General features: G+C 38.8%; 1 long non-coding RNA gene across 2 annotated transcripts; it reads left to right on the top strand.

Annotated features, from left to right (window-relative positions):
* LOC119037000 (uncharacterized) lies at nucleotides 1-26906 on the top strand. Of its 2 annotated transcripts, none has more exons than XR_005080131.2 (4): nucleotides 1-147; nucleotides 1102-1172; nucleotides 24739-25026; nucleotides 25975-26906. It is a non-coding gene; the product is annotated as an uncharacterized LOC119037000 (long non-coding RNA). The 2 variants fall into 2 exon arrangements; XR_005080132.2 differs by having other exon boundaries at nucleotides 24720-25026.

Below are 26906 nucleotides of genomic sequence, written 5' to 3'. Positions count from 1 at the left end.
AACAAACAGACTCACATATCAACTGGTTTCAGGCAAGCCGTGGTCCTGATTATTGATTTTTTAAAAGGTATCAGCTTTAACAAGTGACCTCAGAGGACTCAGTTACCAGAGCTACAGCCTAATTCCCAGAGTAAGCAGAATCAAGAGGTATGCTAAACTTTGGGTCATCTCCAGTAATGAGTTGATTCTAAAGTCCGTACAGAGGACCTGACCTCAGACAATGATTCCTGGTTATTATCTAAGCAAGGCAGGCATGACAGCCTCTGCTGTTGGTGTGTAAGCAAAAAAGAAAGTGGAGTTTATTTTGAATGCTGAGAACTAAGGAAGGAAAAGTATATTTTATGTTATGGAATTTTAATGTTTCAATTGCACTCTACGAGAAGTTTATCATTCTTCCATATTCCACTTGCATCTGTCCTTGAAATAATCACATGTAGGCATGATAACTTAACACAAACACTACTTTTGTGCTATATCCTGTGTATTTGGTTTTTGGTTTTCCTTTGCAGCTTTTTGCGTGGGGAATTAAGACAAATTTTAAAAATCATTGCTACAGGCATAAACCCTAGCCATTTTCATCAGTTATTCAAACGCTACCCCCCCAAAAAATATAGTTAATCCTATTTTTTGGCTAAGATTCTAATCTAGTCTTTAAAAACACTCTACATTTTAAGTGACTAGTTACTTAGACCAAGTTAGTAATATTTTTGGTTAAGATACGGCTGAATATTTGTTAAAAATTTCCCCCAAATATAACATTTACATAATTTTTCAATTTTTTTTCTAAGGCTCTTTCTATATCCAAAAAGTCAGAGCTTATATATATACTTCTTAGTTGTTTTTAAAGTTTAAAACTCCTAATCTTACAAATATTTCATCCTAATGGTTCCTATCCTCCAAGGTTAAAGGATTTTGTGGAACTTAAAATACTTGTGAAATTCTAGGGATTAACAATGATTGCCTCAGACAATGAGCAGAGTTAAGAGGGATAAGAAATGCTTTTATTTATGCTTTTATTTCTTTATGTACTGCCACCTGGGAGCTCTGGCCAAAGAAAGGTATTACTGAAATGTAATTTATTAATAATTTGTTTCATAACAGTTTACTGGATAAAGGAAAAGGAAAGGACTTGTGAAAAGCCTAAAACTCTCTGAGAAGGTGACTCCCTGATGGTAAGTATTTCACAGCAAGACTGAAAGAATAGCTCTTACCATTGTTCTTATGACCAAAGGGCCACATTGCTGACTCACAGCCAGGTGGACGGCTCCTTCAGAGAAGAGGACAGAATTTTGCACAGCACAGGTTCACCAGACAAAGTTTCTGCCTCACACACAAACAACTGCAGATTTCCACAGGTCCTCATCTCCTGAACACTGTGCCCCCTGCCCCACCCACTCCTTCCTCACGCAACCCTGTTGGGGAAAAAAAAACAAAAACGATACAAAGATGACTTAGAAATAGTAATTTGAACTTCAGCAACCCATTTATTTGGATAAGTCATGAAGGACTTGGAAATATTTGTTTTTACAGTGTAAGAAATAAGTCAGACCTGTGTTAAGATAGGGTATCCAGACTGAAAAAGGTGTAAGAAGATGCCCATGGTCCAGAGATGAGTGTGAAAAATATTTCCTGTAAGAAAATACAAGAAAACTGTGGTTGTTTAGCTCAGAGAAGCCAAAGTTAAGAATCTGCCAAGTTTAACTATAGAAATCATTTAAATTTCTGGGACAGGAAAGGGACATGGATCATTAATGTTTCTTAAGTTTAGTATATTGGAGACATGATGGTCAACCCCAGCTGCACACCAGGTCACCTGGGGAGAATTAAGAAACACCATTGTCTGAAACCCATTCCCCAAAACCTACAGCAAGTCTGCAATGGTCATGGGTCCCAGAGCATCTGTGTTTTCAAAAGCTCTCTGGATGTTTCCAGTGTGTGACTGGAGCTGAGACCACTGTAGAGAACATTTGCAGAGTTGAAACAAGCTGGGCTTTCCAGAGATTTAAGGCAGACATGTTAAGCCAATTTTCCCAATTTGGGAAACAGTCAGTATCAGGGCCATCTGAAGAGCTGTCCTGAAATACACACGACTCGCTTTTCCCACCCCTCTCATCCCAACCCAAATCTAAGTTTCTAAGATGTTCTCCTTATTCGAACATCAGTCAGGCTGCTGTGAGCTCTCTTCATAGCTAAGCATTGACCTTGAGCTTTGCTGGGCCAGCATGGCTCAGTTTTAGCAAGAATCCTATTAAGCCAGTTTAGGGAGAATCCTCCCATCCCAGAGAGCTGATCACCCCTGATAGCTGATCAAATTTCTTGTCCCCTCCCATCTCACCTTTGCTATCTGATCACCCTGGCCTGCCTTCAGCAAGAATTCAGTTGGGTCAGTTAAACGAGAATCGCCCCTACCCTTTGATTTATTTAATTTTCCATCCACCAACTACCCCCCACCTCCACTGCACACATACACCCCCGTAGGTCAAAATTCCCACTTGTTCTTTTATTTGGAATTGAGCTCCACCTGTCTCCCCTATTGCAACAGTCTTAACATCTATACTGATAGCAGAATAGGTGTCAAAAAGTTAAAAAGTGTCCGGATAATTTTTTCCATTAACACATGACCTTCTGAGAAGATGCTATCCATAGCCTTTCTCCTCCTATGCCCAGACTGGGAGCCACTCCAGGAGGGCACCCAAGTGACACCAATCTGAAATGCACTATCACTTCAGTGTTATAAACTTCAGCTCTTTCAGGATCCCAAGGGAAGAGTGCAGTAGAAAACTGGATATATAAAGGCAAGATATGTGATTTTTTTTTTGCCCAAAAAAATAAGATGAATAAATGGAGCCCAGCAGTAAATATTGTAGGAATAAAATTCCTTTGGGATACCAGAAATGCAGAACTGTAAAAATGTACAAAGGGTTTGATTGATGGTTTTGTTAGTAACAAGGTACGTATTAAAAAGAGAGAGAGGAAGAAGAGGCAACAAAATAAGAAAAAGAAATACAAGCCAGCACTTTTAAGAGGATATGATTTGAGAAAGGAAAAATAATAATAGAGCTCAGTTCCAAATCCAGATTGGGATCCGTAGCAAGGGGGCCAGGTGGCAGACGGAGGAATCAGGACCTGCAGGTAGTAACAGCTTTAATGAAAGCGGATGATGACCTTAGTTTAAATATATCCATGATCAGCCTTAAAATTTAAGATGCAACCAAGTTGCCACTGGTAAATACATTCACCTCTGTGGCAGACACTCGCTAGAGTTTGGCTTCCCATACGATATATACTTATAACACTGCATGGATATTACTTTGGGATGTTTTATGTAATATTCTATAAAAATAACATTTAAAACACATTAAATATTTTAAATTTTTCAAAACTCAGGTAGAGAAAGTGACTTTCTACCCTCATGAAGTTAATGTGCCTGAAAGATATCCGGGCAAAGTCTCTGCCATTTCTGAACCGATCTCTTCCTAGTTCATGAGAAGTTCATGGAGAATCTGGGTTTAAACCTATTTTATAGATGGGAAAAGAGAGGAAGTAATGGTAAGTGGACTTCCCAAGGTGTTAGACAGGATGTCTCTCTGAGTTAAAATTACAATTTATAGTCCTTTAATCACCCAACTAATTACCGAGGCTGCTGTTAAAGCACTGTCATACTTTATGAATACAAAGCTTTATGTACATTTCCTCTGATATCAAGAAAATTACATGAAATAAAAAGCCTGCTCTACCTTTTATGAGTGTTCAAAATTGGATGTTGTATCAATTACATGTGGTTTTAAGAAACATGTTGCCCATAATATGTAGGAAAACTGGTACAGGATTAATAGACGTAGTTGCCAATTCTTTAACCTTCGACCTTTCTGTACCTTTGAAATTCTCAATAAGATGCATTAAACATACAGAATATAGTTGCATCAGTGTAAACTAAGGGTTTGGAATGCATGGTTATTACATTTATATGGTTATATGGAAAAAGCAGACAGAGCTGTATTTTATTAAACAAGTGTTGCACCCATGTTAAGTTTGACAAGCACACTTAAAACATGCATCTGTTCAAAAAGGATGAATTGAGTGCTCCCTCTCTGTCAGGCACCAGATGGGGTGGACAAGAACACACTGGGAGCTGAGACGTGACCGGTCGGACTTGGTTCACCAGGGGTCACTCCGCTTGCTGGTTTGTGACTAGATTTGGGGCAGTATTATGAGCTGAATAGAGTCCCCCTGAAATTCGTATGTGGAAGCGCTAATTCCCTGAAGGAAAGCAGTACCTGCCAGCCCAGATTAGACCCCTGGGTCATAGTGATTCTTCTGAGCTGATTGTTTTTCAGAAAGAGCAGATACCAGAGAAGCACTGGAAACCCGGTGGAAATTAGCCTATGGTAAGAGGAATTCACATTTATAAGGGAAACTCTGGTCTGCGAGGGTGTATCCCTCCCCACACCAGGAAAAGAAGGTTGACTAAATCCTCATTCCCACCGAGGGAAAAGACAGTGACTTAAATCTGGGTAACAACTGTACCCTTGTTACTTGTTTATTGTGCTTTCCCTGGGAACCACCCCCAGGATCTTTCTTTTGTGTTCAGCTGAGGATGTGTTAAAGAGAAAAAACCACAGGCCCAGAATAGAGTCACTTGTGCTGAAGCTCAAGACACAAAACCTAGATTTAATGCTTGAGCAAGCTGCCGTTTTCAACCTTCTCCGGAAATGTAACCTTGATGGAATCAGTCTGGAATTTTCCGGTCAGTACAAATGAAGTTATCTGTCATGCGCTCCCTCATCATCCTTCAAGGGAAACTGAGGCAACCTGACTGATAAGACCCTTGCCCTCCCCTCAGGGGAGTAGCGTTGCCTGAAACAATCCTTTGTTTGTTTCTGCTAATAACTCTTATCCTGTCGTTTCTGCCTATAAAAGTCTTCCCTATTATACAGCTTCTCAGAGCACCTCTCTGTCTGCTAGATAGGATGCTGCCCAGATTCACAAATGACCCAGCAGAGTCCATTGGATCTTCAGATTTACTCAATTGACTTTCTGTTCTTTAACAGACAGTGTATAAGGTAAGGCTTGGGTCATTTCAGGGTGTTACTCAGTTTTCCTGGAAATCCCCCATGTCTACAGGAGATACACATGTTATTAAACTTCTGTTCATTTTTCTCCTGTTACTCTGCCTTATATGACAGAGGGAATGGAGGGGTCTCAGCTGAGAATTTAGAAAAGTAAAATGAACAGGAACACCGCAGTAACTCAGAATGCAACTGTCTTTGAACACAGGGCCACGGAAGAGGTAATTAAGGTAGAATAAGGTTGTATGGGTGGTTCTCAGTACAATGACTAGTGTCCTTACGAGAAAAGGAGACCAGGACACAGGCAAACACAAAGGAAGGGCCATGTGAAGACACTGGGAAAAGAAGGCCATCTCCACGCCAAGAAGGGAGGCCTCAGAAGAACCAGCCCTGCTGACTCCCACCCTCCATAACTGTAAAAAAAACATGTTTATTTTTTTTCAGCCACCCAGTCCGTTGTATTTTGTTACAGTAGCACTAACATGATTTGGGGAGAAGGCCAGTGAAGTCACAGAGATAAAAGTAAAACTGTCCAGGAAGCATTTTAATTATTCTAAGACCAAAAGAATAAATTGGAATTTGGAACATGGTTTTCTTTCCATCATTTCCTTTAGTTAAAATTCTCTAAATCATACTGATTTTACTACAGAGATGTCACACACTGTCTAAATATACAAAAGAATTGCAAAGGACTTTATCGCAATAATTTTCTTGTTTTTGATGTGTTTTGTTCATGGGATTACATTTTGCTAGATGATAAACATTGCATCAATGTTTTGCATAAAATTTTAAAATTAGAAGAAGATGAGTGGAAACAAAAAGTCCTGTGTGAGAAGACTGCAAGAAGTTTCAAAGAACAGCCCAAAAAAGCAATTTCTGAGGAGGCCATGCAGTGCCATGCTCTGAAAACTGCCTGTGCAGTGCAGGCCGGCGGGGTTAGGTGAGCAACGCTCTCATCCGGCTACTTCTGAATCTACCTCACACCCAGAGCCATGTGCTTTATTAATTCACGAGGTCAGTGGTCCTACTGCAAAGAACAACAGTCCCCGCAGCGGACATGGCGCACAATTTTCTCTCTCACCTTGATTTTGGCTTAGCTTTTATCCATGATCTTCTGAATTAGGAGTTTACAAATTGGGGTTATGAGGGGCGGGATTGTGTAAGTTGGCCCCAGGACTCTTCCCTTTGAAGAACCAAAACCTCAAAGTTTGTGTCTACTTTCTCATTATTCACATTCCTCCCAAATCAACTAACTAAGAAGGAAAAAAGGGGGGGTGGAGGAAGAAGATCTCTCCCACACAGCTGGTTATATATTGATAAATAAAGCCAACGTTTCTCACCTGCCAGAACAGGGGACGTTGGCCACTGGGGATCTTCCCAGTAAAACATTAACCAGCTCGGGCTGCAGTGAAACAAAGTGATGAATAACAAGGGAGAGCGTTAGCTCTTTAGCGTTAATCTGAACCCATAAACTGGAGTGTAAGAGGCGAGATAATTCAATGGGAAGGAGACAACAGGACCCTTCCCAGACTGGCAGCTCTTTAAGTTAGAACGGCTCCCAGAGAAAGGGTGAGGATTTTCCCGTCAGGCAGCAGGCCGTCTCACTGATATTAAGCTCAAATATTAGCCCGCTGAATTTCAAAGGAAAACAAAGCAAACATAAATAAGACAGAATAGAATTCTCTGAGTAGTGGAGCAGAATACCGCAAAATCAGACGGGTTTATGTATAAGGCTGAACTCTGCCAACTCCTCAATTGTCCACATGCGGAGAACTGACTTTTTTGAGCCTCTGTTCCATCTTGTGTAGATGGGATAATAATATCTACCTCCCAGATAAATTGTGAAGAGAAAATAACATATGTAAGAACTTTAATATACTGCCTTGCATGTGGAAGATAAAGTAGGTATTATATTTTTATTTCTTCATTTCTGCCTTTACCAAGATTCCATTTATACTATTGTCTGACATGAAGTAATATTTATTGAAGACTATGAAAGCCAGACACTTTAAGTTTGTCAAAGTGCTCTCCAAACTCAGTCTTAGCAGACCAGAGTTACCTGCCAAAGATTTTTAATACACTTTTTCTCTCCTACCTCACCTTCATTCCTGTTTCTATCATTCCTATTTGCTATTGCGGTTTTCCAGAGGAAGCAATCTGGGCCATTCTAGTAGATGGGTAAGAAAGTATGGAAGGAAAAAAACATATTAATGGCAAACTTAAAACATTAATATTAATTTCATAAGAAATATGCCTAATAGTCAACTGACCATCAAAATAAAAGATAAAGTAGATGAAAATTATTTGTAGTTTATGTATTTCTCCTTATATTTCAAACAGAAACAACTCTCCTAAAAAAATTCTAAGGAGAGAGTTTTAAGTGCAAGTTTCCAGACCCTGGTAACCCTTACAGACTATAGGTACCAAGAAATTATTTCAAATGAAAGCTAAATGAAGATCTGCAGGAACAGACTTAATTAAAAGCAGAGATGTACTCCCATATTTCAAGGTGCCTATATTTTGATTTAGACAAAGCACCCAACATAAGCTCAAAGAACAAATAATGCATGTTGAAAAATACCATTTCCAAAATGAAAAATGGCTTGGTAAAAAATAAATACTAGCAACAATGTAAATCCCACCAGCTTTAGTTATTGTGGGAGATAAATTAAATCATGCCACTGGGTTAGGAACAAGGAAGAAGAGACTCTGTGAGTATCAAGAATAAAGTAACAGGACTGGGAGATAGAAAAGTGCAGATGAGAACAGCCTGTAGCGGAAGGCATGGAAATAAAGTGTCAAAAAAGATTAACTGAGTAGGAAGAAATCTACTAGGTGACTTGAAATTGGAACTGGCAACAAAGTAAGAAGGTGACTTTTTGAATCCCCAAAGTAGTACTAGTCACTATTCTAAGAAAGGAAAATATTACTGAGAATGAGAGAAAGTATTAATCTCAGGAAGTGCCTATGGTTGTGCCAGGGGCCCTCATATGAAGATCAACAAGATTTCTTGACATGGAGTGTCTTCTGGCAACAAGGAGACAAAATTGTGACCCCAGTAGGAATAGCAGGATGGTACCCAAGGATATCTTGGACTTTGTATTGTTGTTGTTTGTTTGTTTTCATTTTAGTTTAATTGTTGTTCAAGTATAGTTTTTTGTCTTTTACTCTCATCCCAGCCCACCCACCCATCCAAAGTTGACTTCTAGGAGTAGCTACAGAATTTGCAGCACTTTAGGGCAGAATGCAAATCTGGTTGGAGACAGAAAATTCAGTCTTTCTTCCCCGCGGTCTGTGGCCCCACCCTGCAGCAGAGGTGCCCCCCAGCAGAGACGCACATCCCAGTATCTGTGTGGAATGAGCTCTGTGCCTGGACAGGGCACAGAAAAGGTGCTGTCTCATTTCAGGCCGTCGTAACAAATTACCATAGACTTTGAGGCTTCAGAAGCAAATATTTATTTCTCCCAGTTCTGGAGGCTGGAAGGCTGAGATCAGGGCGCCTGCATAGTTGAGCTCTCCATGAGGGCCCTCTCCCTGGTTTGCAGAGAGCTATTCTTCTTCTGCTTCCTTGAGTGGTAGAAAAAGAGCTGGCTCTTGGGTTTCCTCTACCATGGGTACTAATCTCATTTGTGAGGTTGCTATCCTCATGCCCTAATTACCTCCCTAAGGCCCCACCTCAAAATAGCATTACATTAGGATTTCAACACATGAATTTTGAGAGGCATAAACATTCAGTCCATTGCCGGGACCCCGACAGGTTGTCTGCAAAATGCACCATAGCACAGCCAGACCATGTGAAGAGGATCAGAGTTTTATCCCACCCTGAGTCACCAGAAGGCATTTGCCTAACCCCTGCTCTCTCTGTCCCCATACCCGAGTCTCTCCCGAAGCAGAGGACAGGGGCCGAAGGCTAGCATCTCCCACCAACACAACCCAGAAGGTGGCAGCCATGGTGAGGAGGGATGGGGAGACCAAGCAGAATCCAAAGCACCAACTGGCAAACCCCAGGAGGCAGAGAAGGGGTTTCAGGGAGGCGAGGGGGTAGAGAAGAGGGACCCCACCTGACTGAGCCAAGGCTCTGAGGCTCCAAGGCCCAGAACCCGCAGCTCCTGCTCTAGCATTGCATTACACTTCACTTACAAAACGAGGATTCAAAGATAAAATGATTACGAGTTTTTGTGACTGCAGCTGAGAGCATTTCAGCCCAGGCAAGGGATGCTCCCGAGCACAATGGAACACTGGGCCATTGTGCGCATCACACACAGTGGAGCCCGCGGCCCGGACAGTGACGGTTTCCCTGGGGCAAGGGAATTGATCCTTTCAATGTTTCAAACAAAATTTTTTCTTAATTGTAAAGAAATTTTAAAATCGTTTTATGTGCTTTCTTTGATATTATGTCAAAGAACATGGGACTTTTTCTTGTCAAAACTAGTTCGTTTTATCATTATTATTATAAAAGTCATATACTTAAAAAGTAAAATACATTTTTAAGATAGTTTCTATTTATTTCTTTTTAGACAGAGGGGGAAGGAGGGAGAAAGAGAGGGAGAGAAACATCAGTGTATGATTGCCTCTCACATGACCCCAGCTGAGTTCCAGGCATGTGCTCTGACTGGGAATAGAACCAGCTATTTTTTGGTTCACAGTCCAGTGCTCAATCTACTGAGCCACACCAGCCAGGGCAACTTACATAGTAAAATACATTTCAAGAGATACTGAAAGAGAGAAAAGTAAACATCTTTCAAAATTCCCATCCCTAGAATCACCTGGAAGGGTAGGATTAGCTCTTTTTAGTTCCACTGGTGGTTGGAACATCCATTGATGTGTAGCTTTAAAAACATTCACACCTTTAATCCGCTTTGTCAACAGTAACAAGAGTCCCCAAGTCCTTTAAATAAACCGTCCCTCCAGTCATGCTGGCCTCTGACCCTGTCCTCTGCGTCAGTTCAGCTCTCTTGCTTTTAACCTGAGGACCTGCTGGGTAACTTTCTCATACAGGATGCTGTGTATAATGCTGAGCTTATGCATGTTAAAATGCAAATTTTGAATCATGTTCTATAGACAGTTTGAATTATTATTGAGAATTACAAATTGACTGTCAACTTTGCTGTAATTTTTAAGTCATTGTGTCATTGCCTTCAAGGATCCAGAGTTGCCAGATTATTGCTCTTTCCTGTTGTAAGTGAATTATCTCCATGTCCCCAGAAGTTTTTAGGAATTTTTCTTTTAGTATTTTGAAATTGAAACAAGATATTTCTACACTTTCTTTTCTTCTTTTTATTAACTCCTCTTAGTATAGAGTAGATCCTCAAGGTCTCCTGAGATGTGAACTTTTTACCATTTGGGGAAACTTCCTTGTAGCTTTTATAGTTATTTTCTCTTCTTACAGAGCTCATATTAAGAGATGTTCAACTTATTTTTCATCTCTAAATGTTACCCTTTGTTCTCAGAGATATTGTCAACTTTGTCTTCCATGTAACCAGCATTGCTTTCAGACACGTTCTTTCCATTCTCCATCCTGTGCAGTAAATTTTGTACTTGGCACTTATATTGTTTAATTCCCAGAAGCATTTTTTCCATTCTGCGTTTGCCTTTCTTTTCCTGGAAGTGGTATCTTCTGAAATCTCTTTGAAATGAATGGTTAGCATTTTAAAAAACCCTTGTGTTCAGTATTATCTCTATTTCCACTGAGATCACTAGTTTCAGTTTTCATCTTTGTTCTTCTCTTCATACTATTTGTTTTCCTTAAAAACCTGGTGTTCATGATGTTTGTATATGGATGAAATTCTAACCAGTTATGTTAATTATGATTGGCAAGTGTTTCCTCTGCATTTATGTAAGTTCTTTCCAGCCCCACCCCCAGCAACTTCTTTAAATAAGCCTTGATTGCATATTCTGTGGAAGTGGGTACCATGTGTCCAAAACAGGCTTGCTGGTAGGAAATGAGGTCAATGAACAAGCAACCAGGTAAAGAATTTCCACAACTGCTGGTACAAGAGCTAACAACAATCAGCAAGCTTCAGTATACTGGCGTGTGTGTGTGTGTGTGTGTGTGTGTGTGTGTGTGTGTGTGTGGAGGTATGTGTTCATGTATGCCATCTGAGGAAGCTACAAAGTTACCTGGCACTTGACCCTGTTTCTCTCACACTAGCTCTTCGGGCTAGGAAGATTGGGAGGTGCCATGTCTTTAGAGAAAGCAGCAAAGTCAAGAATGGGAGACTTCTTGAACCTGCAGGAGGAACAGCTATTTCCAAAGCAGTTGCTAGTTGATTTCCCTGGTAACTGTCCTTAGCCAGGCCTGTTTGTACATGCCACCAATTTCATTGGGTAGCTCTGTTCTTGGAGCTTCTCAGGCTCTTCTGGGGAAAAATTAGGCTTGTCCTTGGTCCCTTTGGCTAAGGTTCTCTCTTTCTGATTTTTCCATCACTCAAATTCCATCTGCTTTCTATCTGCATGAAATACATCACAATGAGGTGTTGTTTCACAGTGTAATATTAATTGCATTCTTCTAAGGATATAATTTCTGTCACTTCAGTGAGATCTTTGGCGAAAAGAAAAATAGACATCTCAAATTGTGCACATCTCCAACCTCTTGATTAATTTTTTCACTGAATTTAGTAAGATGGCATTGATTAGTGATATTATATAGGCTTCAGGTATACAGTTCTCTAATACATCATCTATATATTATATCGTTTGCTCAACAACCCAAGTCAAGTCTCCTTTCCATCACCATTTATCCTCCCCAAACCCTGTCTCTTAATTAGTTTTAATGTTAATTGATATAATTCCTGACCTAAAAGCTGTGATAATTTAATATTTAATATTGTGATTGCTACAAAATCCCTATAAAAATCTTCTCTATTTCAATCAGGAAATAGAATTCAGTTAAGGCTTATAATGGAAACATTATACTTATCACACTGAAAAAAATTTATAAATAAGTATAGACAGACTCAAAACACAATTGAGATATTTCACTTTTGGAAACAGGAAGAAAAAATAATGTGGCCAATAAAACACAGTGGCATAAATTAAACCGAAGTAGGGACAAAAATAAGCTATATCTTTCCTCAGGGTAAAAATATTTGAATAAACAGTTATTGTAAGAGATAAAAGACATTTGATTGGCTCTAGATCTAGAGAGAGCTAAACAGAGAAGGTGGATTAAAAATAAATTACAAAGAGATGGCAATTACAACACTGCATATTATTTCATTATTTCATATAATGTGAGGTTACATTAACATCTGATTACTCTTCAGAAGGCCACTGGTATAAAGCAGCTACAATTAACTATAGCTTTATTAATTAACGGCTTATGTTTTCAAGGTGCCTTGTTACTATAATTACAACAGAACAGGAAAAACTTTTCTCTCACCTTACAGTGAGTCAGCATTGGAAAGAGAGATTTGAATTCTCAATTCTTTACTTAGTACTTTGAACATTTGATTTCCTTTTACCGTAACATATTTCATTAAAAAACTAAGTAATCATATTTCCACTTTAGCCAAGGAGACTAATGATTCTGAACATAGTTCATCTAATACAATTTAGTGTTATACTTTTTAATGAATGGACTAATATAATATATGTGAAAGAACATAAATTAATAGCTATCAGGTTAAAAATCAGCAAAATTCTTAAGAAACCTCTCTGTTAAATAATGTAGCATTCACACAAGTACTGTAAATCAATAAAATGACAAATATCAAATTGTTAAATACGAAAGTTAATGCCTTCTATTATACCACCATGGAAACTGAATCAGTCAAGCTTCTGTGGATTCAGAACATCGCTATTTGTTTTCTGTTGTTGTTTTTTGTTTTTAATTCCTAACCCTTCAGAGGTTTTTTAAAAAGAGAGTGTTCCTTATCAGTGAGCACAGAGTCTGGGTGGCATGGGATTTCCAACAAGACACAGTCGTAACTGGTAGGGAAGAACCCAAAAGTCCTTCCAAGTACCTTCTACCCAAGGGAGAGGTAGAAGTACTTCATCTACAAGAAGTACTTCATCATTTTGTTTAAATTGCTAAACCCATGCTTTCATCTTCCTTTGTTCACATTCCTGGAAAATACTGATGTGTTTAACCAAACAAGTAATTTGTACCGGATGTTTCAGAAGAACAAGGAAATGACAAAGTCAGTCTTTTCTCTGAATCAACTTGTAGACTATGAAAATGGGACAAAGAGTTGATACCCTGAACAATATTGGAAGCTGAGCAATGGAAATAGAAAAAAAACTTCTCTTTGATATATCTGAGCACCAGCAAAGAGAGGGAAAAATGACTAAAAATTAACTCACTATACTTCTTCAATACCATGTTTCATGAGGAAGAGATGAATTCTTCAATAATGAAAGTGATGATTCTTCCCATATCTGAAACACGGAAGTCTCTAAGAGATTCAAGACTTTCAGAAAACTCATTCTAATTTAGTGCCAAAATGTTCCTTGACTTGCCCACACTCATATATTTTTAACATTTTATTAACATCTTAGAAAGTCCGGTTAAATAAAATGTGCCACTTTTTGAAGCTTGCAATACTTCTATTGGTCTGAACTCATCATGATAGTATAATTTAATTTTTTGTATTTTTTAGCTTGTTCCATGCTATGTATATAATTAAGATGATTATAGTTGTCTTACTGATAGTTGCTTATTTCCTTTAACATGGTAGAATAGAAATTATGCTTCTAAAACTAGAAGTGAAATTATTTTAAAGGGTTCTGGTCAGTAAGCAAAATTATTTTCTTTGTTCTACCTAACAACTATTATAATTTATTTGACATGAATTTGCAAGTGCTAAAGGAGAGAGGAAAATTCAATAATAGCAGATAGTTCAGCTAATGTCTTTATGTCCACCAACAAGAATGATTCCAGATGATGCATCAGAATTTAACCATTTTTATTTTACATGTGAAGGAAACTGGGTACCAGAGAGATGAAGAAATGCGGCTTAATTTCACATAGCCATTTTATTTAGCTGTAGAACTGAAACTAACATTCCAGCCAGTGACATTTGGTTGTTTAGCCTTTCTACAATATCATGGTTAACCCCCTTAATTTACAAATATTAAAAATATAATAAATGAGGTGGGAAAAGTAATTCAAAGTAACTAAGAAAAGGCAGATTCTAAAGAAAAGGAAGACTGGCTTTGGAAAGAAGATGTTTTTCCCATTATACTTCTTATGAAACCATGTTTGAGATTTCAGGTTGTGTAACCACATTTCTATCTATAAAGGGTCATGACCAGATGGCTAGACATGTGTGGGAAGCACAAAATGGTTAAGTACTGAGAGTCAGATTCCTTTGTTTTTGTTCACAGAATGGCTGCTCTTATTCTATTTTTTACGGTGTAACCCACTTTCCAAATGGATGTTACCGCCATAAATAGATCAATGAAGACATTGTAATAAATCATTACCAGGTTTTCGAAAATTAAATTCCCCAAAAGATTGCAGATAAGATATAGATCTTAAAGAATCTGAGAGCAGCAAGCAAAAGACAAATTCTTCTTTGAGGCCGTTGATGTGGTATCACCAATGGCAGAGCTGCTAGTTGATATGTGACAACACACCTTTAAGACAAAGTGAGAAGCTGATGGAAACATGAGATATTACCAGGATCCTAATAAGTCATTCAGTTACAGTCAGAAAAGGGGGGCCGACTAGCATTCTGAGCAAAAGAAGCTTCTTGGATAAACAATGGGACTCAAATGCGATTCACAGAGAGAGAGAGAGAACTCACAGTAAACAGGGGCGAGGATTAGAATAAGACACGTGATACCTGGTGCACCTGCTTTCCCCTCTAGAACCCTTTTTAAGTTTTACACTCGAGCATCATTGTTGCAGTTCTTTACTTTCTGCCATGAGATATTTGGAGAATGGAGTTCCAATAACTAAATAATGCAGTGACTTCAGTAGAGTCAAAGATCAGTGTAGAGAATGGGAAGCCACAGATTCACTGGAGGAAATGCTAAGACAGTCAAAGGCCCATTCCAGCTCACGAAGTAATTAGTTTAATTTCTGAAGCTAAGGGGAGATTTTACAAAATCCAGCAGAATTGAAACCATGAAGAAAGTGAAAACAATGACAATGAAGGCATTTATCTAGTTTGCCTTTATTGAAATAACAGCAAGTACAAACACAATAGAAATATAATGACGAATTTAATTCAATATGTTCTGTTTATGAAGGACTATGACAAATAAGAATAACATAGAGAATTAAGTCTTGAAATAAGAATTTTCTCTCATGTACCTATGATCTGATGAAGGATATATGGCTTGTAACCATTTACCGAGTTTTATTTTTTTAACTTTTAGTCATTGATTTATGGTAGAAATAAGTATTGAGAAAGAATTTCAAATAGTATCTTTGTTTTTCAGGTTTCATTTCAGTAGAGAACAGAGACTTTAATTCTTCCCCCTCCATATGTCTTTAATATGCAGGTCAATAGATGTAAAATTTAAATTGCTTTAAATTACTGTTTGAACTGTCTAAAGCAGCACTCACATACAAAGTGTTTAGCCAAAATGTAAATTAAGTCTATTTAATATCATCACTTTCAAAAATATTTTTTACCTCCTAGATTGCTAGTTTATTACAAAGGTCACTAAAGGACACAAATGAACAGCCAGATGAAGAGATACATAACACATAGTGCAGAAGGGCCCTGAACACAGGAGCATCCATCCCAGTAGAATATGGGGCCTACCAACCTCCTGGCACAGGAACGCTCTGCAAACCCCGCAGTTCAGAGATTTTTATAGAGGCATCCTTATGTAAGTATGATCGATTAAACCTCCTTGATAGTTATCCAAAAATATCTAAAACACTAGTTTAAAAAGATATATGCATCCCTATGTTCATGGCAGCATTGTTTGCAATTGCCCAGATGTGGAGGCAACCTAAGTCTTCATCGATAAACAAATGGATCAAGGGGGTATCATCTGTGTATGCAATGGAATATTATTCAGCTATAAAAAAAATGAAATCTTGCCATTTCCAACAACATGGATGGTCCTAGAAGATATTGTGTTAAAAGAAATGAGTCAGACAGAGAAAGAGAAGTACTGTATGATTTCACTCTATGTGGCATCTGAAAAACAAAATAAACAAGCAAAGTGGAAACAATCTTACAGATACACAGAACAAACTGGTCATCTGATAGGAAGGGTTGGGGGAGGGGTGAAAAAGGTGAAAGAGATTAATAAGTAGGAATTGCCAGTTAGAAACAGTCACAGGGATATAAAGTACAGTACAGAGAATATAATCAATAATATTGTGTATGGTGCCTGATAGATACCAGTCTTATTGAGGTGGTCATTTCATAAGTTATATAAATTTCTAATCACTATGGTATAAGCCTGAAACTAATATAATATTGCATGTCAACTGTAATTGAAAAATAATTTTTTTTTAATTTTAATAAGATTTTTAGAAATCGCCTATGAAGTATTTTTCTGATGAATCATGGTAACCAGAAAACCATTTGCAAAATAAAAAATAAACAAGAAAATAAACAGAAAAAAAGATGGTTTTTCTTGAAACTAACTTATTTCACAACATTAAAAAATAGAAGCAGCAGTTTCAAATCCACGCAGATGTAAAATTAAAAAATACATTAACTTAACAATATGAAAAAAGCCATTCAAAGATCAGAAGGAGAAAAACTAACTTGAGTAAAACACTGAGAAGGGTGACACCAGGCAGGAAGAAAAGAGAAAACAGAGACCAAACTGCAAACCATTTACTTCCCTGCAGTAGCGACAAGAGTCAATAATTCAGGAATTATAGGAAAAGATATAGAAAGAAATATTCCAGAGCAGAACAAAATTTAAAAACTTGAAGGTCTGCCTCGGCAAATTTGAAAACTGAAGTCAACAGTAAGAATATCCCAATAAAGAGTTAAATGCAAGGATAAGTAAGTAATCCAAAAAGTATACGAGAAGGATGATAAATAAAATAATGCTAGCCTCAGCCTTGTTTCTCTAGGTGGGGCAAAATACATTTACAGTCCTCCAATGGAAAATAATACAATACATAATACAAGAACAAACTCTGCGTTTAGTGTACTCACAACTCACAACTTTAACCTACTTTTTCCCCACCCTGTATGTACAAAACCTTTAATTTCAAAACAAATATTTCACTGATTTACTTTATGATAGCTAAACTTCCCTTTATATAAAAGGCATCTGGGAAATATTCTAAAATCCAAAAGATTTTGAACATTTTTCATCCTATTATTTTTCTGCAGAAATCATAATATTGTATATCCCATACAATATTCAGGACATACTGATACTGCAATAAAGTTCTTTGTTTACCTGAAATTCAAATTTGACTGGTGCTTTGTATTTAATCTAGCAACCCAAATTAGGCATAATCTAATTGGGTTGGAGAAGAAGGAACCAAATTTGTTATACTAAGGATTTTTTAACCAGCTATTAATTTAGGCTACTATGTAGATACTACCATATTGAAGCCACCATAATGATACCAAATTTTGCCTTCCTCCTAAATAATTCTAAGACATCTAGATTCCCTCTACGGCTATATCCTGTTTGGAACTTCTGAGCATTAGGACTCTTTTCAACGCCTCATTCTGTATCTTAGTCAGCTATTTGGAGCCATATTTGTCTTTGTTTTATCTTTAGGGGTCTCTCAGGCTATGTCATTGCTTTATTCAAACAAAATTCCTAAAAGAATCTACTTCTTTAACACATAAACCACCTTTACTCCAGCGGGGTCCAACGTAGAATCTATACCCTCTTCTTTTCACATCAAATATTCCTGAGGTGTTAATGCCTCACTTGAAACTCTAATGCATCTACATGACCTGGTTATAACTTGCTTTACCATTCTCAACCCCTTCCCCTAAGGACTGAAGTGTTTGGCCTCTTTCTCTGGTTCCTGATAATCCCCTCTCCCGAAGCCGGAACTCCCTTTGTTCCCAGCATGCACTGCCACACATTCTCCCTGCTGTAAGAACAGGTGCCAAACCATAGAAATAAATAGATAAAAGCTCCAACATGCAGCTAGGACAAGGCTCACTATACAGTTCATGCCATAACAAAACTGCATTAAGCATAGTGACAGCAATAAGTGTATACCAAGCTAAAAGTAAACTAAAATACTCCAAGAATCCAATTTAATTAATGCAAAATTAGCTTTTACACTCATGTTTTGTTGTACCTTAGGGGAAATAAAGTTCTAATATTAAATATTTGCTACTTGTATCTTTTGTTCCAAGATTGTATTAAAATCATAACTTGTGACTTTTTAAATGTATAATTTAACAAAATTAAGACAATTCAAATCAAATGCTTCCTATAACATTGTATGCTGGTAATTCATTAGATTACAATTATCCAGAAACTCTAAAATTTTGAACTTTAATTTACTCACTATATACTGATCACCTAGGACTGCATTCTTTGCAGATATCAATGGCAATGCAATTCAACCTTCCTTTGAATTACAATCTAATTACCAAAAAATATTATTATGTGAGTAAAAATGTCAAAATGTAAGGTATCTTCAGTGACAATGCAACATTTTCTATATTTTTCAACTGTATTTCCTAACAGCTCCTACACAGATGCTTTAAAAAAAGGTGTGATATGAGAAAAATTAATTAAGGATGAACTAAGAATTCAGCAATGCAGGTGCCCCTGCCAGGCTTTGTGAGATGAGCCCCTCCTGACCCTACATGTGCTTTCTTCCCACTCCTTTTGCATAACCAGGGGAGCTCAAGTCACAATTACTACAGTTTGCTGCATAGCTGCTGTCTCTGTATTCGTCATTTTCACATCCCTCTCCTTTTTACAGCTGATGAGTTTGAAATGCCTACATTCTCAATTCTATTCTGTTAGTTTCAATTAACTACTGCAGGTGACAATATTGGATCTCATGACCTAGTAGTTTCTCCATCTCCTTAGTGACTGCCAAATGGAACAAATACACATAATCAGAAAATAAAGGCTATGGAAGCTATTTGGGCAGAAGATAAATTAAGGGATAATCTACTACCAAACGGGGCGAGGAAAGCATCAGCATGCAGAGAACGCAATGATCCTTTATTAGAACTCCCTTAACCTTTTGATGGCTCTCAGGCCCTGCATGTGCCTGTCAGAACCTGCAACATTTTCATGCTGAAGAAGCTGCTTTGAGTCTTGAAACTGGACGACTCTTTTACTCCACTCATATTGTCTACCAGCCTGTGCTATGCACTCAGAGGTCTATAGAAAATTGTTAAACTGAAAGTCCTTGTAAAGAAAAGGGGCTTTTGTGAACTCAGTAATTTGGTTCTTTGATTCTGGAAAAGTTTTAATTCTGAGGACAAATGAAAATGTGCATATCATGTTTCATGGTATGATATGGAATAGTTGCCTATGCCCTTCAAAAGTATATGTCCCACAATGCAAAAGAGAAAGAAGTTTTTAATTGGTCATTTTATTGCACTATCTCGCTAAGCTTGAATTTCATGTTGGTTAGTCCTTATGTAAGTATTAGTAACCAGAAACCCACTTGTCAAAGTTAACATCCCAAACCAATTAAACTGTGAGTAAAACTAAGGTTAAACCTTACTGGCAAGCAGAAAAAATACAATAATTAAATGCAATGAAAACTTCATACTTAACTATAAAATTGCAGTATTTTAACATGTTCCCCCCTTTTACTGAACAGTATGATTTTTATCTAAATTACAGTATGACTGTCTCAATCCCTAATTTCAAAATACTGCCACAAAGTTGAATTTAGAAAGCCAGTTTTCATAGTGAGAAAATCTCATAACTCCACTGACCATATTTCAAAGTAAAAAAAAGCAAATCTTCTTTGAGAATAACAACTTCTTTTCAAAATGTCATACCATTCAAATAGCTAAAGAATCATTTAATTTACAGATACATCAATGATATGCCAACATAAAGAGAGTCACAGTTTTGTATAAGCAAAGAGAAAAACCAAGTCATTTCCATACTTTAAAAAATTGTTTTTATGAGAAAACTTTGAGATTATAGACAGTGTCTAAGTTCTGGTGTCCAGGTTGACACAAAACATTATTTCATGAAGATCTGTATAGTGTCAATAAATACGAACTTTTCTATACAATCCTTATGTGTATCGTAGAGAAACCCAAGTGGTTTTAAAAGAAGCAAAATTGAAACATTTCTGTTTTGCAACATGATCTTCCACTATTTTCAAAGGATGCAACATTGCAAAAGTTCACAAGAAGGAGCAAATGGTATTTGAAACCCTGGATTTCTTTGAAAGTCTCCCCAGGAACTGGGCAGATAGACGCCTCCCAGTACCAGTCAGACATAGCGTCCTACTGTGATGTTAATAAGATAAAGGATGCAAATAGAAAAAGCCACAGTAATTACAGGGGGAGGTAAATACATTTTTTTAAATTTTATGAACTGTCTCTCCATGCAGCCTGCACTTTAAGGCAAGAGCTTTGTTATACTAAATGTGCGTGTTAATTAAACGTTTTTTTAGAATTTCGCCCTTCATTAATAGGTCAGAGAAGAGCCACGATAGGAACAAATCACTGTCAATCATGTAAGACATTAGAGGATGCTTGACCTCCAAACCTCCTAAGTCTTTTGTTCTGCCTTTCAAGAGAGTTGTTTTATCACCAAATTTTCGAATACCTATCACCACCATCAACACCAATTGGTTGCCAGAAACAGCATGCAAATTAAAGGAATAAAAGACTAACTGGACCATTTATTTTATGTGCACCTGGAAGTTACATAAGAAATATGGAAGTAGGCTAGGCTATAAAGTTCCTCTACAATTTATTTGGCTCTCACTGATTCTCTTCTGTTGGAAATTCGTGTCAGGAAAGAGACGGAGACAACCCTGACAATCAGCCAAGTGTGAAATTCTCTATTTAGTCATTATAAACTGTCACAATAATCATGATTATTTAGCTTAATTTGGTTTCCTCAATATAGAACTGAAAAGGAAAGAACTGAATTCTGATTTGCTGAACCCCAGAATGTCTGAAATTCTGAAATGAAGTTCTTCTGCAGAAGCTTGGCATGAGCATATTTTCCTAAACGTATCGAGTGAGAAGCATGAGGATTGTCAGGAAGTAGAGATTTTTAGCAAAAGGAGCAAGCCTGTATTTAGATTCCTAGCTGGTTTGACTAATTGGTGTGGAGCGAAGCAAATTAGTGGCCCTAATGCAGACCGTTCAAAGCCATATGGGGAGCACGCAGGTTATGATCTGATGCTCCGTAATAGTAGCAGTGCCCTGGTTGCACATTCCGGGAGGCAGTTAGATAAAACGAGCATGTGTCCCTGACCTTAAGAAGAATCCCTCCTAGGGCACAGTTGCAGCTCTCAGCATATATAATTCACTTAACATTTACTGCTTTACAGAGCTTAATAACGAGGATTTTGTCCCTTCAATGATAGAGACTGAACAACAGAGATGCAATCTGCTACAAATAATACTCAATAAATGAAGGAAGGGCTGAATATGCCAGAGAGTCTTTCCCACAGCTCTCCAAGGGTGTGCCCTGTGGTTTCATTGCTCCGTAGAGTAAGGCTCATTTAGGGAGAAGAGGCCAAAGGGAACGGCATCCTCACAGCAAGTTTCATATTCCACTCTTATTAGGAGAGCACACCCACGCTGCACAGATGTAGCGAATATCCTTAGTATCAACGTCAGAAACATTCAAAACGGTAGAGAATTTTTCTGAGTTTATTTGAGCCCAACAGACGACAATTGCCCAGAAGCAAAATCTCAAACAGATTGAGAAATGCTCCCAAGAATGGCAGTTTAGCACCTTTTTTTCTACATCACAATTGAAAGAAGAGGCATAAGGTGGTTACTGAAATCCACTGGTAACAACAAATTAGGGTGGAGGGAGAAGGCAAAATGGGACGAGTCTAAGATTAGATAAAAAGTTAATGATAGACACATATTTTTACACCAGTGGGTGCGGGACAGCTAACAGCCAACAATTAACAGGATAATAGTAACAATCGGGATTTGTGGCCTCTGCGCTGGAGGGTGACTGTGCATTGAGAGGTCTGGAGAAAGGAAAGTTACTTTGTTATTGCAAAGGCGTGTTTATGGTGTGATATCCTAGATGCAAAAAGACCACTCACAGGTTCAGCTTAGGTGAAGATTGACCTTTGTTAGGGAAAAATACTGCCTTGAGACAAAACCGCCCACCATGAACAGCTTTTAGTGAAACAGTTTTATTTCAGACTATCCTGTGTGGTTACTTTAAGTCTTTGAATTTGGAAGGTCACCACGCAGGCCTCCCCTGAGCTTGTCAGGTTAATATGTGGTCCCTTTGCTTCCACACTAGAATAGAAAACGTTAGAATTGGAAAAGAAAGGAACTGGTCACCTAATTCAATCCCCACCGTGGGCAGAAAATGACCCTAAAACATTCAGAAATTTTTTTCTTTTTTTAAATTATTTTTTATTTATTATACTATTTTTCTCCCTTTTGCTTGCAATTTTTCCCACTCTTGCTCCCCTCCACCCCACAGGCCCCCATTCCCTAAGTCCATCCCTGCATCATTGTTCACAGCCGTGGATCATGAATGTAAGTTCTTTGGCCACTCCATTTCCTATACTGTACTTTTCATCTCATGGCTATTCTTTCTCTTTTTTAAGTTTATTTATTTATTTGTTTGTTTGTTTATTTATTTTTAGGGAGGGGGAAGAGAAGGAGAAAGGGAGGAAGAGGCTCACAACCCCAGCACATGCCCTGACTGTAAATCAAACTGGCGACCCTTTGGTTTACAGGCCCACACTTAATCCACTGAGCTACACCAGCCAGGGCTCATACAACATCCAGGATTTTATAGCACTCCACACCTCCAGGAATAAAAAGCTCTCTGTATTGACAGGTCCAAACTACTTTTGCACAACTGTGACCGTGAGTAAGTGCTACCTTTTCCAGAACCAGCATCTGCCCTCCGGGGCTTCTCTCCACTGGCATACTCCCTGGGACTCCATCCAAATTGCTGTGAGGGTATTGAACAGAGCAGGGCCAGAACCCGGCCCCTCCAGACATGCAATAAGGCTCACCTAATGGTGAGAAGGCAGCTCCCTGCAATTCCTGAGCTGTAGGCAACAACCCCCATCCAACTCAAAAGCGGGACTGGAAGATTCCTTCTGAGCAATTTCACTTTGGTTGTGAGTTATTAGCACTTCCTCTTTTAAGTGCCAGCAGACTGAACAACTTTTCTAGAATCTGGCTGGGGAAGAAGGAAGGGTGCCAAAACTGATTCATACACTTCTCAATGTGGTCAAGGTTAACGGGAGGCCTACAGGAAAGAAGTTCAAAGCTCAACATCCCTATAAAGTTATAATTATTCCATGGCTTGAACATTTTGGAGGAAAGCTGATTTGACACTCGGCATTTCCGCACAGGACAAAATCTCTTACGAGACCATCTACACTTTTAGTGACGTTTTAGAACATCTTAAAACCATAACAAATAAATAAAACCTGTGCTGGAGAGCCAAGGCTTTGAGATACTGTTTAAGTTCTATTTCCACAAAATACACGTATCAACCACTTTTTGCTTCAAGTGCTTTCGGAAGCCTCTCTACTCAGCATCTGGCTTCAGCGTCTCTACTCTGGCTTTTCTCCAAACTTCTCTGACGTCTCTTCGTTAGTCCCATTCACTGTCTTCTCTTTCTCCAACTATCCGTAGTTATTGGTGGGTTTTCTCATTTTCTCTGAATTCTTTCCTTCAGTGAAGACTTCCCCTGGTTTCAACAACTACCAAACAGCCAACAACTCCACAGTCGGTACTTCCAGCCCTGACTTCCCCCTGGCACCCTGGACGTGTGAGTCTGAAATCTCATGCTCTCTCAAGACTATACTTTCAGAGATCATTTCTATAGTTCGTTAAAATCTCATGCTGTCTCATGCTGCCATGGGGTCATGCTGGTCATCATGCCCCACTGTTCAGGGAGGCCCTTTCCTCCCACCTGTCCCTCTGACACAGCTCACCTGCCCTTCACAGTGCAGCAGAAATGTCCATTCCCACACACATATTAATTAGCTGATACTTATCTCACTGTACTCTATCTTCCATAAGCAAGCTCTTTGAGGGCAAGAACTGCCTCATAGCCGTCATTCTATCTCTAGGACTTATCACAAGGAATGAATTATATCAGGAGCCAAATAAAACAGTACTGGAATGAAATTAGTTTCTCACAAAAGGCTGAGGTGCTTTATGCTGGTGCTCACAACCCAGTCACCGGATATATTAAGCAAGTGTTTTTTCATATGAGTATTTGCTGTGTGCACCTACAAAGCCTGCATGGTGTATCCCACTAAAGACCTGTTCCAAATGCTCCCTGGGCCCCTGGAGGCAGAGCAATCTGTGAAAGCCTCTCCCCCCGAGCTAAAATCTTAGCAAGTGTGCCTGGATAATGGCATTGAAACTAGCCCTTCACCTCTCTCTTAAAATAACCCAACTACCACATTCTCACTGTGAATGAGAATATTTGTCTGAGTTCATAAGATGTTTCAGTGAAATGTTCTGCAAGCTATGAATGTAGCCACCTCTAACTAAACAAATTGTTGCATAGGGTCTCAAAGTAAAACCATACCATTTTAATGCAAATTAGGCATGAATATCTCATGCCCCGCAGTCCTTCTTGTGTTTTCTAGATTCCCAAGATGAAATGCTCCAAGTGTTGTGCTCCAGGTATTAGTGACCGAGGCACAGTGAGAACCACGACAACACACGGAGGGTTCCAGGTCCTGGAGGGGCCGTAAGGAAATGTGCAATGAGACATCGCTGGGAAGGCAGTTAAGGACAGACACTAAAATGTTAGATGGAGCCAATTTTCCAGGAAAAAGAATGTAAAGAGATCTGCGGTGACAGGAAGAGCATTAAAATGAAGGAAACCTATAGGATATCATGGGAGGGAATGTCCCTCCCGGAGCAAACCGCAGGTAACAGCGGGAAGTGCGCTGCGGTGAAAAGGATGAAGGGGTTAGGAACGAGAACAACTCTGCCTCGGCCACGTGCTGGGTGTGGACGCGCGCTCCACCTACACGCCCCGTGTTTTTAATGAGGATGCTTACTTTGAAAACAGCACTTTCTTCTCTAATAAATTTTGGTAGGGACTGAATGTTGAACCCCAAGCTCCAGTGTGATAGCATTTGGAGGGGCCTTTGGGAGTCGTGTTTAAAGAGGTCATGAGGAGGGGATCCCCTGGTTGGGAGTTTTGCCCTTATAAGAAGAGGAAGTGACCAGAGCTCACTCTCCCCACCCCCCATGTGGGGATGCAGAGGAAGGTGACCATCTGCCAGTCAGGAAAAGGATTCTCACCAGGAACTCAACCGTGCTGGCTCCGTAATCGCGGATCTCCCAGACTGTGGACGATAAGAAATAAATGTTTCAGCAACCTAATCTGATATTTTGTTAAGCAGCCCAAGCTGATTAAGAAAAATGTTATGTCTCCCCCTGTATGAATACCATTCTGCTGTAAATAAGCCAAACTGTTACTGTAGGTAATTAACTAGTTATCATTAATAAAGGAAGCAAAGGGAGTTAGACATGGAGCTTAATAAACTGGGGAGCATGAGGCTATTTGCTTCACTGAGAAGCTACAGGTCGGCACCCCAGGGGATCATAGCACTGCTACACAAAGGGGATGAACACTCCTCCCTTCTCCCCCGGTACCAGATTATTGGGGGGCGCAGGGGGCGCCGCTTGACCATGGAGGCCCATCAGTCTAACTAGGGAGCGAACCCATCAAAAGCCCATGAAAGCTTGGGAAGTTAATCGGCTATTTTGAAAAAGCACCTGGTCCATCCCAAACCCAGGCTAATATAATCCTAAAAGGAAAAAAAGAAGCGCTCACTCTTTCTCTCTCCCTCTTTCTCCCCGCCCACCAGGAACCCACACGAGGAGCAGATAACCACGTGGGTGTAGCAACCGCTGGGCCTGACTGCAGGCTGTGTGGGCTCCAAAGGACTTTGTGTTGGTCGTGCTGAAGACAAGGTTGGACTTTTTTCATAGCAGCAGAACAAAAGGAAATGGGAACCCAGTAACCCAGGGATAGATTTCTACCTGGATAAATCATATTTCCAAGCAACAACTTTCCATGAGTGGGTCCTTGAAGTGTTTTCTTCATAATCCCATGGAAGAGCCTGGTTTCTGCTGGCAACAAAACTAGTGTTTCTCAGCACTTCCCACTTCCAACTCACAGGTTCTTGAAAATAATATCTGAATCATGTAATTTCTTGCCCTTTCTTTAAATTTTGTGTATTTGGATAAGATGGAAAGTAAATATGTATAACATGGCAGAGGATGAATCAAGTTTATATATGAGTATAAAATACATTCATTCAGAAAAAATCAAGATCAGCATATAAGATCAGCAATATTATACGGCACAGTAAGAAGAATGTATACCTGTACATAATTACAGCAAGTACTGCTTTTATTTGTCTCCATTCCTTTGGCACTTAAGTCTGCAGGAGAGATTCTTTGAGGTCAATGAGCACGTCTACCAGATTTGGAGGATGTGATGTTGAGAACAATTCAAAGGAGTTCCATTTTCTAACATAAATAAATGTCTTGAGATTTAACAATGTATAACACCATAGGTAAAAATGAACAATGTAATAAAAAAACTTGAGTGTGCCATTACATGGCCTTGGATTTCTGATAATTATGCCCTTTTTCCAAACCTATTTGGGGCTCAGGTATAATTAAAACAGTACTTACTGACAGTAGTAATGTTTTCCATCAAAAACACAGGAAATAGCAACATAGATGAGAATATCTGTAAAGATCTTTTAATGTCATATAAAATTTTATAGAA

This window comes from Artibeus jamaicensis, unplaced genomic scaffold, assembly GCF_021234435.1.
Source record: "Artibeus jamaicensis isolate MK-2021 breed Jamaican fruit bat unplaced genomic scaffold, CSHL_Jam_final scaffold_369, whole genome shotgun sequence".
Classification (NCBI taxonomy): Eukaryota; Metazoa; Chordata; class Mammalia; order Chiroptera; family Phyllostomidae; genus Artibeus; species Artibeus jamaicensis.
This window is presented reverse-complemented; position numbering and strand designations above follow the sequence as displayed.